We start from the raw sequence: 22,090 nt of genomic DNA on the forward strand, positions 1-22,090 counted from the left end.
TTTCTCTGACCTTCCGTTTATCTTTCAGTGATTCATTGTCTGCTATTTATTTAACGCACAGATTTGCGATATCTTTAATGTCAAGGATTATATATTTTTCTGCTCTCTATACACAATTATAATTTATACTCAAGTACTTTTTGATAACTTGATTGATTATGTGTCACTTAGATTCCCCCTTTGCATTATTCCATGAAACTTAAAGCTAATTATTTATTTTTCAAGAAATTTCTGCTCAACCTGTCAACAACTGTGTCCTGAATATCTGTTTTCTTGTTTATAAAACCTACTGAATCCCACTGGATGGGTCATAAGGTCCCTGCACTGAATGTTTGCCAACATATCTAGAGTCAGATATTAATCCATTGATTCCACAAATCCAGATTGAGCTCCAAGTTTGTGAAGACCCTGTGCTAGGCTCTGCTGTTATGAAAGATTCAATCCTGCTGAAAGACAAGATCTAGCTGATAAACACAAGGGATAAACTTTGACCAAATGACATACAAACTTTCTCACAGAAATTTCCACCTCCACATGAAGTCTTTGTATAGACAAAGACTGGCAAATATAGTATTTCAGTGAGCATACCGGTTTCTATTTCTTTTCTTAAATTCACACTTTCAAGTAACTTAAAGTGTGCTGAAATAATGATGAAATCAAGGGCAAAAACACATTTTTTTCATTTTCATTTTAAAAGCAGGGGTGTTCTCTGCTTTCCTCCACCAACCCACTTTTATTCCAAACAATGCAGTCCGATTGTCTTTAAATATAAATGCTCACATCCCCAAGGGACAGGAGGAGCCAGAGGGGCAGCAGAAGGGGCAGTACGCAGAGAAAGGCATTGGTACCCTAAGGGACAATTTTTATCTCAGGAGAACTGACCTTTTAGAGAAAGCAAATTGAATTATCTTTCTCATCCTTTACTTGTGCTGTGACATCATTAAAATGCATGTTACATACCAACACTGGTTGTTTTGTATTCATAACCTTAAACTAAAATTAATCAGTTGTCACAAGGACTTAACACATTTGTTAATGGTTGCTAGCCAAAAATCTGTATTGTTACAAGAAAAGCAGCTTTATGTATACACCCTTGAGAAAAACAACAGAGGAGAATTAACTGGTGGACGTCGAACATTATTTTCTCCTGTTCAGAAAATAGCAGGCTTCACTCTCTTCTCTGGTTTTTGAGTTAGTGCTTCTGTTTTGATGTTTGACATGAAGTTTAGTGCCTTAGAAGGAAGAAATTCTTTTGGGCTAAGTCTGATTAATATAAATTAGATCCCACAAAGTTTAATAAATACATGAATCTACCTAATAAGCATTTATTAAGCTCCAACTTGGAGCCCAGACCTCTACCATGGATTCATTATTCAACATCTATTTTTTGAGAACTTATAGAATTGGTGAAAATTTATTTATGAATGACTCAAAGCGATTGCCTTTGAAAAACTCATAGTCTTGTCAGGCAAAAGATGAGTACACAGTTAACCCATGACAGTAAGTTTTAAATACTCTAAAAAGGATAAGCCTGTTCCAAAAAGAGGAGGCTTGGGAGGGCCTTGGGACCCCCTCTCAAAGGGGTCGTCAGTGCTGGATCTTGTGTAAGACCATGCAGCCTTCCTAGTGTAAGTGGGAGCTGGCCTGGAGAATATGATATAAAAAGCAATGCTGGGCAAAGGGAAAGGCAATCACAAGGCCCAGAGGGCGTGCTGAGGTTATATGGCACTCTGGGGACAATTCAAATCACTGGAGAGTTTTAGGAAAGGATGGGACCTCATCTAATTTGCATTTTACTGTATTTTATTTATTTTTTTTGTGTGTGAGGAAGATCAGCCCTGAGCTAACATCCATGCTAATCCTCCTCTTTTTGCTGAGGAAGACCTACTCTGTGCTAACATCTATTGCCAATCCTCCACCTTTTTTTTTTTTTTTCCCCCAAGCCCCAGTAGATAGTTGTAGGTCATAGTTGCACCTCCTTCTAGTTGCTGTATGTGGGACACAGCCTCAGCATGGCAGGAGAAGCGGTGCGTTGGTGTGCGCGGGGGATCCAAACCCTGGGCCGCCAGCAGCGGAGGGCACGCACGCACTTAACCGCTAAGCCACGGGCTGACCCTAATTTGCATTTTAGAATGCTCTCTGGTATCAATGAGAAAAGTTTTCGGAGGAGAGCAAGACCAAAGGAAGAAAGACAAAATTAGTTCATTTTTTTAGTGCTCCACATGAAAGATGATAGGGATGTGGCTTATATTTTTGTACTCAAGTTGAGGGTAGGAAGAAGGTGTTCAATTCAGCATATGTTAAGGAGGAAAAAGAATCAATATGATTAGCTACAAGATCAGATACAAAAGGCGTTCGGGTTCGAGAAACTTGTGCTTCCACCCTCCAGTACTCTATATTCTGTTAGAGAAAACACAGGGTGGAAATTTAAGCCTTGATATTTTTAAGCAATTTAGTGTCATAGAAGTACCTGAACTTTCTAATTAACTAATATCCTGCAATGTCATTTATTAGCCGTATGGCTGGCAATAGTTACTTTCCAGGTTATGATCACTAATATGGAAAATACGTGATACTAAAAGATAATCTAAAAATACTAGTAAATATTACTGTGAAATGACGAGTAGAATATTAGGAAAATAACACTAACTATATGTTCAACAGTTAAAGCAAACTGGTTTATTAATTTAAGACTTTTTTTTTCTTTTATAAGTCTCTGAGGAAGAAAAGAATCATTCTGTTGTACAATTAGGAAATTGAATAGACATATTTATGTTTCGGAATATCTATAGGCAATGGATTACTCATTTGCCTAGATCAATATTTGATTCCTATTGGTCAATAAGTTCTTTCCTCTGTCTGACCACGATCCCTCCAATTTATTTAAGCCCTTTTGCTTTGACTGGATTTTCTCAGATTTCTTTTTGCTCTGCCAAATGTAGTTATTCCCTCTGTAGAGAGTGGCTTATAAGTAGGATCTCATGCATTCTTGCTGTCCTGGGACTATGGTTATTTTCCTTTGTTTTCATAGCTCTATTTGAAGAACATGTTAGCATATTTCCTTAATACTTGCGTATGTTTTCTGAATATACCCTAGCTCATCACTGCTATATATGGGGGGAAAAACAATTTTACTACTTTTCTGAAGTTTTCATTTGTCCTTCTAATTTTGAATTTTCTCTCAGAGAAGTGGATATGAATGTTTGTTTCATGCACACATTCCCAGAGTAAGCATGAGGCATTTCCAGTGAAGTTGCTAAATGTCCTTGGTACGTGGAAATGTTTGTCCCCATGTTCTAGATGAGAACCTAGGGCAAAACAGAGGTCCTAACCTGCCTACATCACACAGCACTTAGATATCCATATTTAATTCATCAAATAATCACAACATACCTGGGCCTAAGACACTGTAAGTTCATATTTTTTATTTCTAGTGGCCCAGCCTTTTCCTTCAGGGGAGATCTTCAGCCAGCCCACATTTTCTCACATTTTTCTGTTCTCTGATCAAATGTACTCTCAGGAAGGGGTCTTGCCTAATTTAGGTATGTATTTCAGACTGTGTACTACAGCTCTTGGGGAGATTTTATTTTAAGCCTTCTCTCTATTTGTGAAATGGAAGGTGTTGTTCCCTGTAAAGGAATGCAGGCGCTAACAAGCAGGCAGTCTAGCTCCTTGGGGGAATAGTAGGGGTCCTCCCCAGAGCCCTTTAAATGCTGCCGTAGAGCCACAGTCTATTCTGCCTCTATATAAAGCAACTGTACATCTGAATAATGACTCAGTTCTTCCCTCCAGCTGTTAATGTTGGCGACCCACAGAGTCTGAATTTAGAATCCAGTGCAAACTCTGAGGCTATATCCTTCACGGTAGACAATGTGAATACAGCGTCTGAGGCTGTGTGGTCAGATCTGGACTCAGAATCTGGATTTTGGCCTATGAATTTCTGGGGGACCTTTGGTGAGCTACTCTTAGCTTAGGTATCATCTTCTGTGGTGTGCGGAGTGTAAAGCATCCTTACAGTTGCTGTAAGGATCAAATGAGTGTATGTCTGAAGTTCCCAGCCTAACGCAGCGCCCAGACTGTAGGACCTTATTATGCAAACTTTTCACTTTACTTCTTTCTAAGTGAAAAATCTGTGAGTTTTGTATATGTTTTCATTCTAGTTTTTGTCCAAGGTTTTAGTCTCTGAAGCATGGAACAATGCTTTAGGGTCGGAGGGTATGTAAAAGAAAGTTATCATGGGTGGCTGCAATTTGTAATTAATTCAATATGCCATAGCCTTTCTAGTAACCTATAATTTACACAACTATGATCAATTCCTGGGCTGTGCAAAGGAAAGGCACTTATCTAGGTATTTACGTTTATGAAGCATCCAGCATAAATGTTTACTAGTGCATTCACATCTGTGTCTTCACATAGCTTCAACAGCTGACAGGGATCCCCAAGGTCATCTGGTCTACCTCCCTGGCTCTAGGCAGAGCACTGTGTGCTCTGACCAATCTCCAGTCTAGATTGCACATGGTAACAAGATAGGCTGTGGATTCACAGAATATGATCTGTGAACATGTCTACCTCTTCACACCCAGGTATATATAAACACAGCTCTAAAACAATCCTCTCCGAAAGGTCTGGCTTAAAAGCAAAATTGGAAGTATACCAATTGCATTCATTCAGGAACAAGAACCACCAGTTATCACAATGCTAAGCAACAGCTGAGGACTTTCCTCTTAGGCCAGAAGATTCCTTGAAATGGCTTAGGATAAAATAATATCAACACTAACTTCTTTTCCATATGTTATAACTGTAAAATTAAGCAGAAAGATGAAAGCCATCATGAGGTTTTCATTTCAAGTATATATATAAGTAGGGGTATCTTGTGCAGGATTCACAGACGAAAAGGATTCACAAGTGAAAAGGAATGGTTAAATTATCAAGTGCAAAATATATATGTATTGAAAGTGAAGACATAATAACAAGAAGTCCTGCCTTTTGACTTCTCTAGTTCTGTCTCTCTGTCTGCAAGACTCTGTGTGTGTGTGTCTGTGTGTGCGTGCGCGCGTGTGAGCGTGCTCGTGAGCATAAGCACACGTGCTGGAGTGGCCACCTACTCACAACCACCATCCTGTAAACATTTGCTTTCTTAAGTCTACCCATCTCACTGGAATAAAATTATTTTAATTATTCAGCGTCTAAAAGCACTAAAATGCACATGGACCCAGTTGGCAGTTATTTTATGCTATTAGGCCCTGCAACCCACAATAAAGAAGGAAGAAGCTGGTCTTCTTCCAGCATCACAATGACACACTGTTCACACATCAAAAGCCATACAACAGAGGCAATTAATGTTGATGGGTTCCTGTCTGCATGATGCCACTTTGGTAGCTCAGCTCTGAGGTTTCCTCTGAAGGGAGAGGGAATGGAATGTGTAGAAATGTTAATAGTGAATTCCACCCTCCCTTCTCAATGGAGCAAAAGGCCATAATTTCCAAAATGGCTTCATCTGAAATTTAGATGATATTTGACTCTTCCCATCTCTGTGTGAAACCTCTGTCCAGAGGTAGGGGAATATTCACAGAATCCTCTGCTTTATTTCTAACACAGGACTCTGAATAATACTCAACCTGAGCATGCTCATGTTTAATGCTCTTTTATGGAAACAAATTTGCAATGGTAGTAACCAGGATATCGATCTGTTATGTAGTTTGCTACTCTTCCTCACCCAAGGACAAATTTCCAAAATCTCACTGAGAAATAAAGTTTGGAAGGAGTAGGGGCAGGGTATGGGCAATCCAGGTTTCTCTGTATTTTTTCTTGGGTAAAACCAAAGGTATTTGAACACCTCTAGACTTTATAACCTTGGGTATTGAATATATTAAGGTCCAGTCGGTGTACATGGTGCTGGTACACACTGTATTTGAGTATTTGCTATTATGTAGTCATCTATGCGTTGCAGTTTATAGAGTCAAATTCACCATTCATACAAGTAATATATTTGTACAAATTGGACAAAATACAGAAAAGAGCCACAAAAATGGTGGCGGGGATGAAGGCCCTAACATACGAGATGAGCTTAAAAGAACGCAGTGTGTGTAGCTCTGTGAAACCGCTGCTAAGGAGCTATGGTATCACAGCCTCTGCCTCAGGGCTGTAAACCCCCAAAGAGGAATTTGCAGGCTAGTAAAAGGGGCATTACTGTGAAGGAAATGAGCAGAGAGGAGTTGTCTGCATATCAGGGAAAAAAGTTTGTTGGAGTAGAAGCTATTAGGCAGCAGAATTACCTCCCCAGGGAGACAGTAGAGTCTGTGACCCCATTACAGGGGACATAAACGCCTGGCAGGTTGGTCCAGTTCCCCAATATGCTGTAGCGAGGGCCTCCTCCAGGCCCCTTGGAGACTTGGAGGGCCTGGAGGATGGAGTCTGACTCCTCCATTTCCTACCATTTATGGTTCCAGTTTGGTGCTGAGATGAATACTGAGGGCAGCATGCCCCAGCTACCTGGATCTGATGCCAAGGTTAGATTTTATAATTCTCTGATACATATTTAGGTATTATCTTCAGACTCCCTTTTCCTAAACCTTTGATATATTTAAATGAAATAGAACCTCTAGGTTGCTTTGGAAACAGCACCATTTGATGCATGCTTTAATCTGGAGGCATTTCCCCAAATATTTTTTAAAATGTGTATGTATGTCCTGTGAGGAGTCCGGGAAGAAAATGAACCTGTTTGAACTGCAATTCATCTCAAAGTTAACTGTTTTTATGCAGCCTATGTTCTGTGTGTGCGTGCCAAATCTGCAGCCATGCTAATGGGAATATTAATATATTCTTACTAGGCGGACAGATCGAGGTTTGAAAGGAAACAAAAAAGAAAAGAAAAAGAAAAGAACAAACAAAAGAAATTGGAGCCAGTTGGATTGTGGGGTCACAGCCACAGCCCCCCGGGAGAAGGACAGGGGGAAAGAGAGGCAGCACTTTCTCTTTATCTTGCAAGCAATTACTGACAATTTGTTCTGGCCAGTAAAACTTCTGATATTATCATGGTTGCTGAGTAATTTATCATCAAAGTTTAATGTGAAAACAGGTGACTGTGTAATCACCAATCTAGGAACAGAAATAGAATCGTTATTATTTCTGCCTGAAGAGAGAGATTTTTTTTTTCTGTCAATTGACTTAACGGCCAAAAGACTGTTCATCATATCGCCATGAATTATAAAACCTCTATTAAATATTCATAAAAGTTTTGAAATGAATGTGTGATAGAGATGAAAGCTGGGCTAATTTAAATACCTACCAGACCTGTCTTAATTACAGAGGTAAAATGAGATATAAAAATTATAGCAGCAAGAAAAAAAAACTTGAAACAGTTCATTCCATACATTATAGAAAATGCCTTTGCAAGCCACCATACACAAAGCCAGGAGCTCTCAGGGCAGCACTGATTTCCATCTCCTTTAAAGCATTGCTGGAATGGAGCTGGCGATGTCTTTCTTCTACAGGAAATAAAAGGGATGCATCTTTGGGACTTGAGGCCAAATGATTTGTCCTGGCTCTCCAAAATGTAAATAAAAATCCCAATTGTAGAAACACATCCATTTGCAACCACAGAAGTCCTTAGGGAAAAAATCATGTGAGGCTGAAGAGAGGTCAGGATGTGACCGAAAGGAATCCAATAGAAATTTCCTCTAATTTTTCATACTATGTGTGGATTTCACGGACTTGTGGAAATACCACATGACATGTTCTGTTTTAAGCTTAAGCTATCATAACCTCTTCTGCCATCTTAAGAGGGACATTCCCCAGAGGTGGTAGAATAGTCCTAGGAGAATCAATCAGAAGTCAAGATATATTCACATTCCCAAATAACCTCAAACATAATTTGTGAAGCAAAGGCATATCCTGTCCCACCCCAGATCAGGATAATAAGAATGCAGTTATAACTTTAATCTTCCATCTTTAGGCAAATATCGCACTTGCCATTAAGGGCTATAGTATTTGTGAATTGATCATTAGTACATAATTGATATATATCTCAAGATGATCTTATTCTCTTAAATATATATATTTTTTTAACTACACACAGATGTGTTGATGAGCATAAAGAGGAAAAGAGAAAAGGATACTTTCAGGGGCGTAGGTCTGTGTTATACTATGATGGACTCTCCAGCTGAATGCCAGGTACCAGCGGGCTTGACCTTGAGCAAGGTGCTTCACCTTGCTGAGTCCCAGCGCCGACATCTGCAAAACGAGGGGATTAATTTGGTGGTGGCTAAAGACCCATCCAACTCGAAAATTCTGTGAGTCTACAATTATAAATAGGATGATAAGATGCTCTCTGGCTCTTAGGCTGCCACCCAAGAGAATGAATTCTCATTTTAATTTCCTTTTTGGTGATAGGAAATCTGAAGACAGGAGAGGTTAAATGACCCACCCGGAGGCCCAGAGCAATCAGTGATGGAATCACAGCCTCAGCTCACAGCCCTGGTACCTGGCTTCCAGTTTCATCAGCTTATTGAGACCAAAACTTTTAAGCTGTTTGTTAGCATCTTATTGGCTTATTCATATCGACATCCTGGATGATACCATCGATTCAGTGGAAATGCTCTATTTTTAAATATTTCATAAATAATATTGCCTCTTCAATGAAATTTTAAGCTCCTTAGCATGCATATACGATAATATATGTAGCTTTGCATTTATTTAATGCTTTTTAATATTCTGATTGTTACCAGAAATAATTTGGAAAAATTTAAATTAAAAACACAGGGACAATATCAGTAAAACCCAAGGAGGAAATTTTGGGCTGGGTAGTTACTGAGAAGCATCTTAAAATAAACAGATGGTGGAAATATGTATTTCCTTCTTCCTCCACCTTTCTTACCTTCCTCTGTTCCTCACTTTTTTACTTTCACTTAGTTTAGTTAATCAATTTCTTTTTTCTATCTTTTTTATTTCTTTCTCATTAGTATGTCATTAGGCTTCCTGAACATTGCTTAAGCACCTCTGATTATTTCCGTTAACCAAAGCACTCTATCTCTGAAAGTGCATCATTATGCTAGGAGCTAGCATCCTATAGCAGAGATGACAAAAGTCAACTAGTAATGGCAGTCAACTTCTCATGGATTACAAAGATAAATATGCCATTACCTGGATCAATCCTGATCCAGAGTCATATCTTTTGTAGAAGACGAGTAAATCTAGCTTCAGGTTGAGATTTGGTTCTAGGTGAGAGTGTTGTAAGGAGGGGAAGAAGAAGGAAAAAGACCAGTGAGTAGGAACAGAGAAAGAAGGAGAAAAGATTGTCATAGAGACACAATAGGATGGACTTGGTGATGACAATGACCACATGGGTGTATGGTGGTGCAGAATGTGGGTACAGTAGCATCATCAGTTTTCAGTCTTATATTCGGTTGCTCTATATGGGCTCTCACAGTTATCAGAAATTTGATCCAATTTTTATTTCAGAAGAATCTTTATTTTACACACATTCACATACTGGGATAAATTCCAGGACCTAACACAATGGCTGCAGGATAGAGGTTGCTCGATATATCTTTTCTGATAGAATGTTTAAGTTACCTATTGCATAAAAAAAAAAAAAACCTCCAAAAATTAGCAGCTTAAAACAGCAGACATTTTCTTATTTCTTGTGATTATTTTGCTTAACTAGACTCACTTGAGCAGTGTCTCTGATCTCCATGATGTCGCTAGATCTACAGTCACCTGGGGGTTCAACTGTGCTGGATCTGATAAGATAGTTTACTACATGACACATGACTGGGAATTGGTGCTGGTTGTCTGGTCAAACAAAGAACCATAGTTGTCCTTCATATGGACTTTTCTTATACCTTTGGTTTCTCACAGCATAGCAATGGGTTACCAAGAGCACTAAAGCAGAAGCTTCCATCCCTTTTTGAGCTTAAGCCTTGAACTAGCACAATGCCACTTCCAGCACACTCTATTGGTTAAATCAAGTTACAAGCTCAGCCCAATTCAAGTGGTGGGGACTATATAGGGTGTGAGGCTTAGCTCATTTGGGGACGCCCATTTGGGTGCAGCTTCAAGTAATGACCACCTTTGGGTCGTAATACAAAAGATGAGCATTAGAATAGAGTCACAGTGGGAAACATTTAGCTAAAATTGTGAAATATATCCCTCTGAAAGGATACTGCAAACAACCCAGAATGACAGACAGTATGGAGGATACTTTTCTCCTACTTAATAGCATATTAGCTAAAAGTATAATTTTGCTAAAAGCAGATCTATCTGGTGCATTGTTGACTTGCCTTGCTGGTGATTAAGTGATGTAAAAGGCAAAAGAAGTGTCTGAGAGCCCTATTTCTTTCTGAATTTGTTTCTGATCAACAAAGGCTAACCACTTTTCAGTGTTGAAATCAACAGAATCTTTGAAAGTACATATCTTCTTTGACTAAGCTACATAGAAGTGATATTGCTATCTTAAAATAGCTAGAGGTTATTATACTGAGTGGTAGCCAAAGAAGCAAAGGATGAAATTAATAGGAGGAAACAGCTGGGCTGAATTTCGGAGAATATTTTCTAAAAGTTAGTTTGTTCCCCAATGGAATGTGTGGTTTGTTGTGGGAGTAAGTCCCCCATCATTGGAAGCATTTAAGTCTCATTCCAAGAGTAAGAGTTTCATCAGAAATATTTCCAAATCTATTTGTTTTCTAAGTTGAGGTAGCAAGGATTTGGACAGCATAAGCTCAGATATAAAATCTTTGAGGAGATTTTAATCAGAAGCTAAAGCAAAACACTCTTCTGTCTAATTTTTTGTTTAAGCTTAAATTTTTGTTTAAGCTTAAGATTTACCAATTGTGTATAACAAATATTCAGTGCTTGTGTGATAAAAATTAAAACACTAGAAAAATTGGAGGAGAATAAAATGGAAAAAAGAAAAGAGAAAGCTCTAGAAGGGGTTTGACTCTGTGCACATGATATATGCTCTTCCAAATAAAGGTAATGTCTATACAAGAAAAAGATAACTTGACGGGCAAAGAATCCACATTCCAGCCAAGCAGCTTGATATTTTGGCCACATGAAACTAAATAACCAGCATGGGTGGGCTGTCATCTAAACTTCCCCAATGACTTGACAAATCCTTTCTTTTTTAACTCCTCTCTATAGTGGACTCCCTGACAGCCATGGGGAGATACCACGGGCTCCTCTATCCTGAGTATAGGAAGGAATATGGAGAACTCAACTCACTCAGCAACCCACTTCCAGGCAAGATACTTACCAGAAAGCATGTCGCATTCTCAGAGCATTCCAGAGAAAATGAGATCCCACACTTCATGGAAGTGTTGTATTTAATCAAAATAGCTTTTAACTGGTGGCCCATTTCCTCTATTTCTTTCCTCTGTGGAGATGAAAAAGTCTAGCTAATACTCTTCTTATAATAGCTCTTTCTTCACTAGAAAACACGGACTGTGTCTATACGCATAATTTGCTTTAAAAAAACTTCGTTGAAAAACACATTTAGCAACAGGTTACTAATTACTTTTAAAGTAATGACAACTTTGTTATTTTTTTCATTTTGCAAAACTCAACTTTTGAGAAGGTACTCTCTGAACATGCAAAGATTTGGCTTCTTATTTAAATACCTTCTGTTGAATGTCTGTTTTAAGTTATTCAGTAATGTTAGTTTGTCATCTGTGAGTCAATTGTCTGTTGTATCCACAAGTTTCTAAAACATGTATAAGCAGCAGATTGCCCTTTTCCTGTAAAAAACAGTTCTAGGGTCTACTTTGAAACACTAGCTGGGGTCACTTTATCACAGAAATGATGACACTTAGCTGTGGGCTCAAAGCAGTAGGGTGTCAGAATTTATGGCCGTTCATTTTAACTACCTGTTCCAACCTTTGAGGTCTTTTATCAGCGTGCCTGATGGTTGGCAGCCCAGCCTCAGCTCAGATGGCGCCTACCAGTCCCAAGAAAGGAGAGGGATGATGTTGAGGGAGCTTAACATGAACCTACAGTATTCAATATGCTTGGATATAACAACATATTTAAGACACACGGCCACCATATTCATATGCCATGTACAAGGTGAGGAAGCTGATACGTGAGAGCTTCAGTGACATGTCACATAGGCACTAAAGAAGATCATCGTTTTTAGACTCTTGACTATTAGATTGTTTTTTCTAACAATGAGCCCAAATCACCTTTGCTATGATTTTCTCCTATTATTCTTAATTCTACAACTTAGGGAGATAATATTTCATTTTTTCACCTTCATGCCTCCAATTCTCCATCTATTCCTATATCATAATGTTGCCTCATATTTTATAAAGAAATTAGAAAATTTTCAGACGAGGACTTATCCAGGTGTCAAAAGCCAAAGCTCCCACCCAGGTGCAATTAAGTAAACCAATACTCATTGCTTGCTGCACTGGGTGAGTGGTGCTCCCTTGAGCCCACTATAGTCTCACTTTTCTGCTCCCCTTAAAACAAAACTACTCAATTTTTTTTTTTTTTTTTTTTTTGTGAGGAGGTCAGCCCTGTGCTAACATCTGCCAATCCTCCTCTTTTTTTGCTGAGGAAGACTGGCCCTGGGCTAACATCCGTGCCCATCTTCCTCCACTTTATGTGGGACGCCGCCACACGTGGCTTGACAAGTGGTGCGTCGGTGCGCGCCCGGGATCCGAACCGGCGAACCCCGGGCCACCGCAGTGGAGCGCGCGCACTTAACCGCTTGCGCCACCGGGCCGGCCCCGTACTCAATTTTTTTCTATATTCATTGTCCGGATTCCTCATTTCTCAATCTGTCTTCAGTCTACTCCACTTAAGCTCAATCTGTCACTTCACCCAAAGTCAACTAGCTAACGTCAGTAACACACTCCATTACGACAAATCCAGGGACCACATCTTTGTCCTTATTTAAAATTTTAGCAGGTTTTTATGTGGTTGTCTACCTCTTTCATCTTGGAACAATTTTTTTTCCTTGGTCTTGGTGACATCATATTCTCCTGAACATTTTCTTACTCCACTGGTAACCACTGCTAGCTCCTGTTTCTTGGTTTCTCATTTATTGCTTGAGTTCTAAATGCTGGAGTGCTCGAGGGATCAATCCCAGACCCACTTTTTTTTTTTTTTTAATTAATTTTTATTTCTAGTAAAATGTAAAGCTAGATTTAAAAGAGTCAAATTGTACTAAAAAAATAACTCAAAGTAGCATTTCCTCTCCCATGCCTGCCCAACTCCCAATTTTATTCCCCAGAGGTATCTATTTTCAACTCTTAACAGCTTCTTCTGGTAATTACCTCCATATATTTTTTTAACATCCACTTCGCAAATTCTTAATTTACCAATTTCAAATATTATGTATTTATATTTCCTCCATGGAAGACAGATATTTCACCCTCTTACTCAATGTCCCTATACACCTCCTGCTATCCTTGTCAAACGAGTTATATAAAAACTTTTGGTGAGTTTATTTTTATCATTTAATTCATTATCATTGTTAAATAGGATGGAACCAGGAAGCATACCAGTATTCTATTTTGCTTTTTGTACCATTATTTTTCTTGGTGCCACTTACCCTTCATTGTTTTTTCATTTTCTTAGCTTTTTAATATTCTTACCATTAGTTCTTGTTTTTGCTTTTTTTTTCCCCAAACTCGCCAACAGGATGATTAAATGCACATTAATATTTTCTTCCTGGAGAAATTGCAGTTACATGTACAGCCCTTTACCTTGTTGATGCTGGTGTCTGCACCATTAGGAAATATAGTAATGGGGTTCCACACATCATACAATTTTACCCCTAACTCATTATGACATTATGATACATTTCACAATAGTAATTGCTTTTTTGAGCCCATTAATGATAATTTAGATGAGAAAGAAATACTTGCTATAAGCAATCTCAACTAAAGAAGGCTGTACAGAATGTATCACTAGGTCAATATATCGTGAGAGTCTAAGACTCACGTTATCAATATTTACCTCCTGGGTCCTACATGAAAGTGACGCTAACTATTTGGATAACTAAATTTTTACAATTCTCTTTATGACAAATTCAAGGTAAAAACACACACGTCAAAGTTTTCAAAAGTGACTTTTGGGTTGTGGTGGCAATAATGGTAATGGTATTGGACAGGATGAGGATCTCCTGGAATTTAGGGTTACCACAAGGGCAAGTGAAGGGTGCTTGCCTGGCTTTGACTTTCTCGGTTTTCAGTTTAATGTATAACTCAAGTTAGTTTGGATAAAGACAAAAATAAAAGCTTGAGTATATGGATAGTGGATCTGAGCAGAAATAAGTTAAACCTTGGTACCTTCCAGAGAAAAGAACAATGACATCACTGTATAGAGGAGAAGAGGTGTGCCCTTCTTGCCCATTTAAGAGTTAATTTTTCTTGAAATTCTTTTTTAATACATGTACATAAACCACATCATTCCCCTGAATCTCTCTGTGACCTCACTTAGGCAGGCCCAGGGTACAACTGCTGATATGCGGAGGATTTGTTTTATCAGGAGCTGGGAACACTCCAGAACCACTGGAATTCATGGCCTTGGTCCTGGGCTGGAAAGAGGATGGACTATTCAAGCACAGATTCTTGAACACTTCATCCCTGTGCCCCTCCACTACCACCTAGTAATATGACCAGCTGTGTTGTTTCTTGGTTACAGAGAGACCACTACTTTTCTCTCTGGTGTGGCATGTAACAAAGAGTAGAGATATTCCTTTTGCTGCCATAACTTGACACCCAACACAAGAGACAAACTCTGAAAAAGATCATTATACTCAGACATGGCGGGAGTGGATTGTAATGTGGTAACTTGAAATTTGCCAAACACACATGTGAATTTATAGACAAATTCTCTGTGCTAAAATGGAGATTGGGGAGGGAGAGGTGCTGAATACTATGAAAAGACTAAATGGAAGTCAGACAGTTCCAGCTCCCAATCCATCCCAATAAAAATGATGAGAAATGGCAATTACCCATAAAATAGTAGGGAAAGCCATACAGATTGATATTATCAAGTACTGAATGAATGGTATTCTCCAAAGAGAGAGATGATGAGGGCAGGATCAGCTGAGTTGGGATTATCAAGAAGAGGAAGGAAAAATGACCTGTGAGTAGAAGAATGACTGAAGCTGGATCTTGCAGGTAGTGTAAGGTTTAAATAGATGGGAGGGAGGAAGAGGAGCATTCCAGTCAGAGAGACCAGCAAACAAAGATTTAAACATGGAGTAGAAGCAACATTTGGAGAAGAGACGGAAGTAGAGTTTGAACACAGTGAAGAGGGCAATGGGAAATAAAGAGTCATACATCAGATGGAGTCCAGTTAAACGGTATGCCAAAGTTTGTATTTTAATTTATAGATGCTGGCCTAGGTATCATGAGAAGGTGACCTAGAACCTACTCTGTAGGTGCTGGCCCAGAGGGGAAGGGATTGCAGGCCCTACCTGACTTGCATCTGTCAAGGATCCCTGGGAAGTGACTTGTCCTCTGTGGCCACATATCTATACCCACCTTTTACCTCTCACCTTTGACCTGAAGTCCATGGATCCATGGATGGAGGGAGTGAGGTGGAGTGAGGGGTCAGATAACAAAATGAATGTGGAGTAAGCAAGACTGCTTTTCTGAGAGGACAGAGTCTTTACATTGCAGGGATGTGGATGGAGCAAATTTTCATTCTAGTTTTGGGGGCATCCGAAAGAACGTGATATTTATTTCCAATGTTATCCTGCTGACTCCCTAAACTCAACTTTTTTCTCTGTTCATAGACTTTTTTATGAGGAAAAATTTTCCCTTGATAAAGAGTTTACAATGCCAAGGGCCTCTTTGTGAGGAAAAAAAAAATTCCACTTGGCGAAAATCTTTCCTTATTGTGCATTACTTATTGTGTTGCTAGCCTTTCACTTTTTAATAAGTGATGCGAGGTAAAAACTTCCATTTCCAGAGTTTTCTTGGTCATCTATAGCAATCAGCTAACTATTGTTCATTGAGTACCCATTAGCTTCACTGCATTGGGTCAGGCACTTTGGAGGTATACATAAAAACTCTATCTCTGCCCTCAAGCACCTTACTAATTCTTGGGAAACTGAGACAATTAATTTAGATAATTAATTTTGTGGCATGGCATCATTTGAAAAGTGTATATATTAGTGAGAAGAGCTATCAGTGTTCATAGAAAGGAAAGAGATCTTTTCTATTTGAGGAAGTCAGAAAAATGATTTTGAAGATGTGTGATAAAGGCTATATGATGGCAATAGCTTAAAAAGGGTGGGATTCCAGGAAGCAGGCACACCAAGTACAAAAGGAAGTTGTGGGAATGGGCAATGAGCATGCTGGCCGAGGTAGAGTGGGTGGGTATGTTGATTAGGCATGGGAACTAATTACATGGTGGTAGGATTTTCCATCTTTTCAGTACTTATCACTGCCAAGTCCTGTGATGTATGCTGTTAATATAGTGTCAATTTAATTTTCTCAATAAATATATTAATAAAAGACAAATAATATTGTCTAACACTTATTGTACCTTTAGATCCTTCAGGCCCCATCCTAAGTAGTCCCTCTTTTGTAGTGGACATGGATGTAGACTCTTGCTCTAAATGATTAGCCTAAACCAATCGTGATACTCCTTTTTCACCCTTGCCCATAAGTGGTTTGGGGATGCAAAGGCCTAAGTTAATTTGGACCAACAATAAGAATGAAATCTCATTTGGAATCTTCCATCAATGAAGTGTTTTGCTGTCAGGAGAAAGCAAGGGAAGCTTGTCTCTCTTTTCTAGAGGATATGAGTGAGAATGCATACTGCTCAGGCAATGCTAACTGCATCTTAGGATGAGAGAGAAAGCCAGTGTGAGATCAAAGCCCACACATATTGGGGAGATACAAAAGAACACAGACAAAGGAAACTGAGGTCTAGTTACAGCAGGTGTGTAGCATACTCTCAACTGCCTGTTACGGGATCCAACAATGCTACTCATGATTTAAGGACATTGGAGCCAGAATCCTGAAACCTGAAGCTAAAAGCATTCTAATACATAATTTAATTCTCATAGTAACTCCTACTAACATAAGCCCTCACTTTACAGATGAAGAAACTGAGGCACAAAGAGATTGAAAATTTTACCTAAAAGCATACAACTGAAAAAGTGTTGGAGCCAGAGTTTTAACCAAGACCACGTGAACTCTTATTCTCTGTACTCTCCTGCCTTGGGAGGTATGTATGTAATGTCCTTGTAGAGATGAGAAAGTGGAGTCCAACACCACTTACCAACAATAAACTAAGCTGTGTCAAAACTCATGATCTTAGGCTGGACTTCTAGACTGCCACCTCTGACAAAGATGATGACCACCACGATGGTATCAGTACTGAAGGTACTAGTTGACATTACAGAGATTATACAAGGGGCCATGCAATGATCTAAGCACTTTATAAGGGTTGATTTATTTAGTCTTACAAAAACTTTATAAGGTATTTTCTATTATTATCTCCATGTTAGAAAAAATGCACTGAATTACAGCACAAGTAACACCTATATTCATTGACATCCAGAACAGTCATGTCCTGAGCATTGTATCCAGAGTTTTGCAAGAATTATCTTTAATTGTCTCCATAGTCCAATGTCAAGGAAAAATATTAGCACTTTGCAGATGAAGAAACTGAAGCACAGAGTTCAGAAACTTGCAGGAGAACACACAGCTCATAAATATGAGTTAAATTCAATTCAGTCTGTCCATCTCCCGAGCTCCTCTATCACTGCCTGAAGTTTCCATGAATATGGAGCATGAAGTTCAGGCATTTTGGAAACCTGGACTTTGGCCTTCTGGACTATGTGCCTAAGAGAAAATCCCGCTTCCCAACTTCACTTTGGACAGCAAGCACTCTGAGCTGCAGAAAGTGCCTCTGCTGCAACCCTGCTGATCATTTTTCATCTGAAGATCCCTGGAAGTCAGGCTCTCAGAGTGAAAGCCCAGGACACATACTTCAGTTTTAATCAAGTTGGGTACATGGGGAGAGATACTTTCCTTGTGGTGTTTCTATAGTTCTTCATCTGGCCCCAGGTTACACACAGAATCACAATGGAACAAGGGAACATTTCTTAAGAGGAAAGAAAAAGAGGTGAGTGGAATGGCTTCAGCATTGCCAAAAATCTGTGGCTTGGGCAAGATTTTATTCTGGTGCTCATCTGATCTGTGTCAGCTCACCTTCTCTGTGGATGTGTACCAGCAGGTTGGCAGCCAATATTCGCTTTGACAAGACTCAGTGTCCCAGTGAGCACAGTGGTTTAGTGCAGCAAAGGAAATTTGTGCTGCCAACCCCATGCTGACACTGTTTCCCATCCATAAAGCTTTCAAGCCTGGTGGGATCTGGAGGATGAACCTCAAAAATTATCTAGTGTGACTGGTAAAGCTGGAATGTGCATTGTTCTGTGATCTTAATTATTCTTTGATGGTTTTGGAGGATTTTACATAAAAGAGAAGATCATATCTCAAACAACAGAATCCTAGAATATTAGTGCTGGAAGAGACCTTAGAGATGATTCAGTTTTTCACTTTAAATACAGACAAAACGAATCTCAGAGAAGTGAAGTATCTTGTTTGAAGTCACACAGGTTATTTTAATCAAATTCAAGCTAAGACTCAAGGTCTAGCCATTGGTTATCCTCTTTTCAACTACAGTATGTTGTATTTTCTTTTATTCAACAAATATTTATGTATACAATCCAAATATGTACTTGTTTGTTCACTGCATAACATGAGGGGCTCAGGTAGTATATGAAGGATAATGCATTGCAGGAGGGAACTGGGTCAGAAAAAGGGCCAACAGGAGGACAATAGGGCATACACAATGGAGATGTGGTCAACCACAGTTTTGTTCTCTCTCTCTTTTATAAGAAACACCTCAATTATCTATAAATTACTTATTCTGAAATTTTAACCATAAAAACATAATAAAACTTTTAGAAAGAACACCAATAATCATAAACTTTATATATTAAATAAAGTCAAACTTTCACTTACACCTATTTAATTTTATTAAACCAACAAGGTAACTATTTTGGGTTTCCCACCTACTTATCAAAGCCCTTCAGAGGTCTATGTTTATCCAGAAGGCTGGGGAGGTGCAGGATGGTATAAGCCATTAGCAAGAAGAGAAAAAAAGATTTGAAGTAGTAGTGGTCAATCTGACATTTGCAAAGGAGCAAATGTAGGACCAAGTTACCCTAAAATATAACTGCTCATCTCATGGAGTATGTGGAGACAGACAGCCACTTCCTCTGTAGGAGACCATCAGGGCATGTTATTACACAAAAACTCATACTTGTAACATCGAACATGTTACGAACTCATGCATCACCAAGAGTTAAACTGTGCTGTTTGTGTTATGTTTAAGAAGGCGAGAAAGTAGATAGTTCCCTTCCCTTTCTCTCTCAAAAAAATGAGGGCAATTTAAAGGTGTCAGAGTCATTTATTTGGAAAATGACCAATTTTTTTTCAGATTGCTAAACTTTTTGTTATTACTGCAACTGGAATAACACTAAACACTGTTGGGTCCTCAGAGAAATCAGAACTAGAGGAGAGAATGACTAGCGAGAATCTTTTTCTCTTTGATATTGGGGATACTGTGTTTTAAGGCTTTTTTTTTTGGTTTACTTTAAGAAAGAGCATAGTTAATTTTCTTTGGTCTCCTACCTCCTCCTTCAGCACCCTTCTGTCCTTATCATGTCCCTATCTTCAATCCCCTCCTGTGCCCATTATGTCAATAGGCCCTGACTTGCCCAACCCAGCAGTAGAAATTTGAGAATACTGCATTAAAAAGGTGCCTTTTTAAAAATAACAAGAATCTCTGATCTCTGGGGGAGATTTCAATTCTCCTGCTGTCAGGTCCCCACAAAATGTCACATTTCTCATTTGGAAAAAGTGTAAGTGCATAGCTCAAGAGAATGTAAATTAAATATTCATCATTTCTTACTTACTATGTGAAATACAATAATGTCTTATCGATAAAATATTCAACCTGTAATGTTTGTGTTGGACTCTCTTGGAGTTTCCTGAGGTTGCTTCCCCAACTGAGTTATGTAATTTTCTTAACTTCAGTCTTAATTTTTGTGGATGGAGAAGTAAATAACCTTTAGTCTTCTGGAGTTTCCAGAGAGGACAGAAGCTCATAAGACATTCAATTGCTCCAATTCATGCCAATGTCTAAAGTTTAACACTTCCTCTGATAAAAGCTTAAGGTTTTAAAAGGATTCTGGGAAGATGGTGAGGTAGGAAGCACCAGGAATCTGTTTCACCACCTAGACAATAATTGTTCTGGTAGAATCTGTGTGATGTAACTACTGAACTGTGGAGTCTCTTGAAGCCTTCCAACTTCCAGAGAAAGCCTCTGATGGTGAATTGTGGTTATTTTCAGTCAATTTCAGCTCTCAGCTAGGACCAACTGCCCATCCCCCATTCCTCAGCCCCATAGCAGGCAGCTGTGCATGTGTTCCTTGAGCAGTTTGTACACAACTTACAGGAGGTAGAGTGGGCAATAAGGATGCTGTCCTCCAAATATCATGGATTTGGGTTCTGATCACTGATTGTTGCCTCTGATTGTGGAGGTACAGACACAGAAGCAGACAGCCACTGATACTCCACATACCTGTTGTTGCAAGCCTCTTTTCCTTGGGCTGAAACAACTCCCATGGGATTTATAGGGCTGGTGTCTTTTTCCCCCTTTCATTTTTCTCTTTTTAGAAGCCAGACATTGAAGAATAGGACATTTAAAAGCAGCCATATATATGAGCAAAGTTAAAAAGACACCACACATGCCCAGGGGAAGGCACAGATTCAGAAAAGACCTGAAAAGACCTTAAGTTTACATCTGAGGATGATCCTCTGATGGAGATATCTTACTACCATAAAACAAAACAAAACAAATAAAACCAGCTAATCCTGGGGAAGGGGGAGAATCTGATTGCTAGAGTTACGACATTATTAGATTTAAATGTTCAGTTTTAAACAAAAAATCATAAGACATACAAAGAAAAAGGGAAGTATGACCCATTCAAAGGAAAAAATAAACCAACGGAAACTGTTCCTGAGAAAGATGAAATTGTGGAACTACCAGACAAAGACTTGAAACATCTATCTTAAAGATTCTCAAAGAACTAAAGGAAGATGTGGAGAAAGTCAAGAAAATGATGTATGAACAAAGCGAAATATGAAAAAAATAGATAGAGAACCTAAAAGAAACCAAAAATAATTTCTAGTGCTGAAAAGTACAATAACTGAAATGAAAAAAAATCACTAGAGGGAGTCAAAGGCACATCTGAGCTGGCAGAAGAAAGAATCATCAAACTTAAAGATATGACATTTGAAATTATTGAGTCTGAGAAAAAGAAAAGACTGAAGATGAATAAACAGAGAAAAAGGGATTTGTGGGACACCGTCAAGTGGACCAACATGTTCATTGTTTGAGTTCCAGAAGGAGAATAGAGAAAAAAAGGGGGCAGAGAGACTCTTGGAAGAAATAATTGCTCAAAACTTCCTAAATTTGATGAATGACATAAATATAAATATCCCAAAAGCCCAATGAACTCCAAGTAAGATGAACTCAAAGAGATCCATATTGAGGCACATTATAATCAAATTGTAGAAGGCCAAATACTAAGAGACAACCTTGAAAGCAGCAAGGGAGAAGTGACTCATCACATGCAAGAGATCCTCAATAAGATTATCAGCAGATTTCCCATCAGAAACTTTGGCAGCCAATAAAGAGTGGGCTGATATATTCGAAGTGTTAAAAGAAATAAATTTCCAATCCTATATCCACCAAAATTGATCTGCACAAATGAAGAAGTTAAGACATTACCAGGTAAACAAAAGCTAAGGGAGTCATTACCACTACACCTGGTCTGCCAGTAGAGCTAAAAGAAGTCTTGTGGCTTGAAATGACAGGACATTAGACAGTTATTCAAAGTCACATGACAAGGCTAGGATCTCATTAAAGATAAATAGATGGGCAATTATAAAAACTAGTATCATTGTAACAATTGTTTGTAAACCTATTTTTTATTTTCTACATGATCTAAAAGATTAATACATTTTTTAAAAACATAATCATTAGTCTA

The sequence above is a fragment of the Diceros bicornis genome, chromosome 16, assembly GCF_020826845.1.
Source record: "Diceros bicornis minor isolate mBicDic1 chromosome 16, mDicBic1.mat.cur, whole genome shotgun sequence".
NCBI classification, from domain to species: domain Eukaryota; kingdom Metazoa; phylum Chordata; class Mammalia; order Perissodactyla; family Rhinocerotidae; genus Diceros; species Diceros bicornis.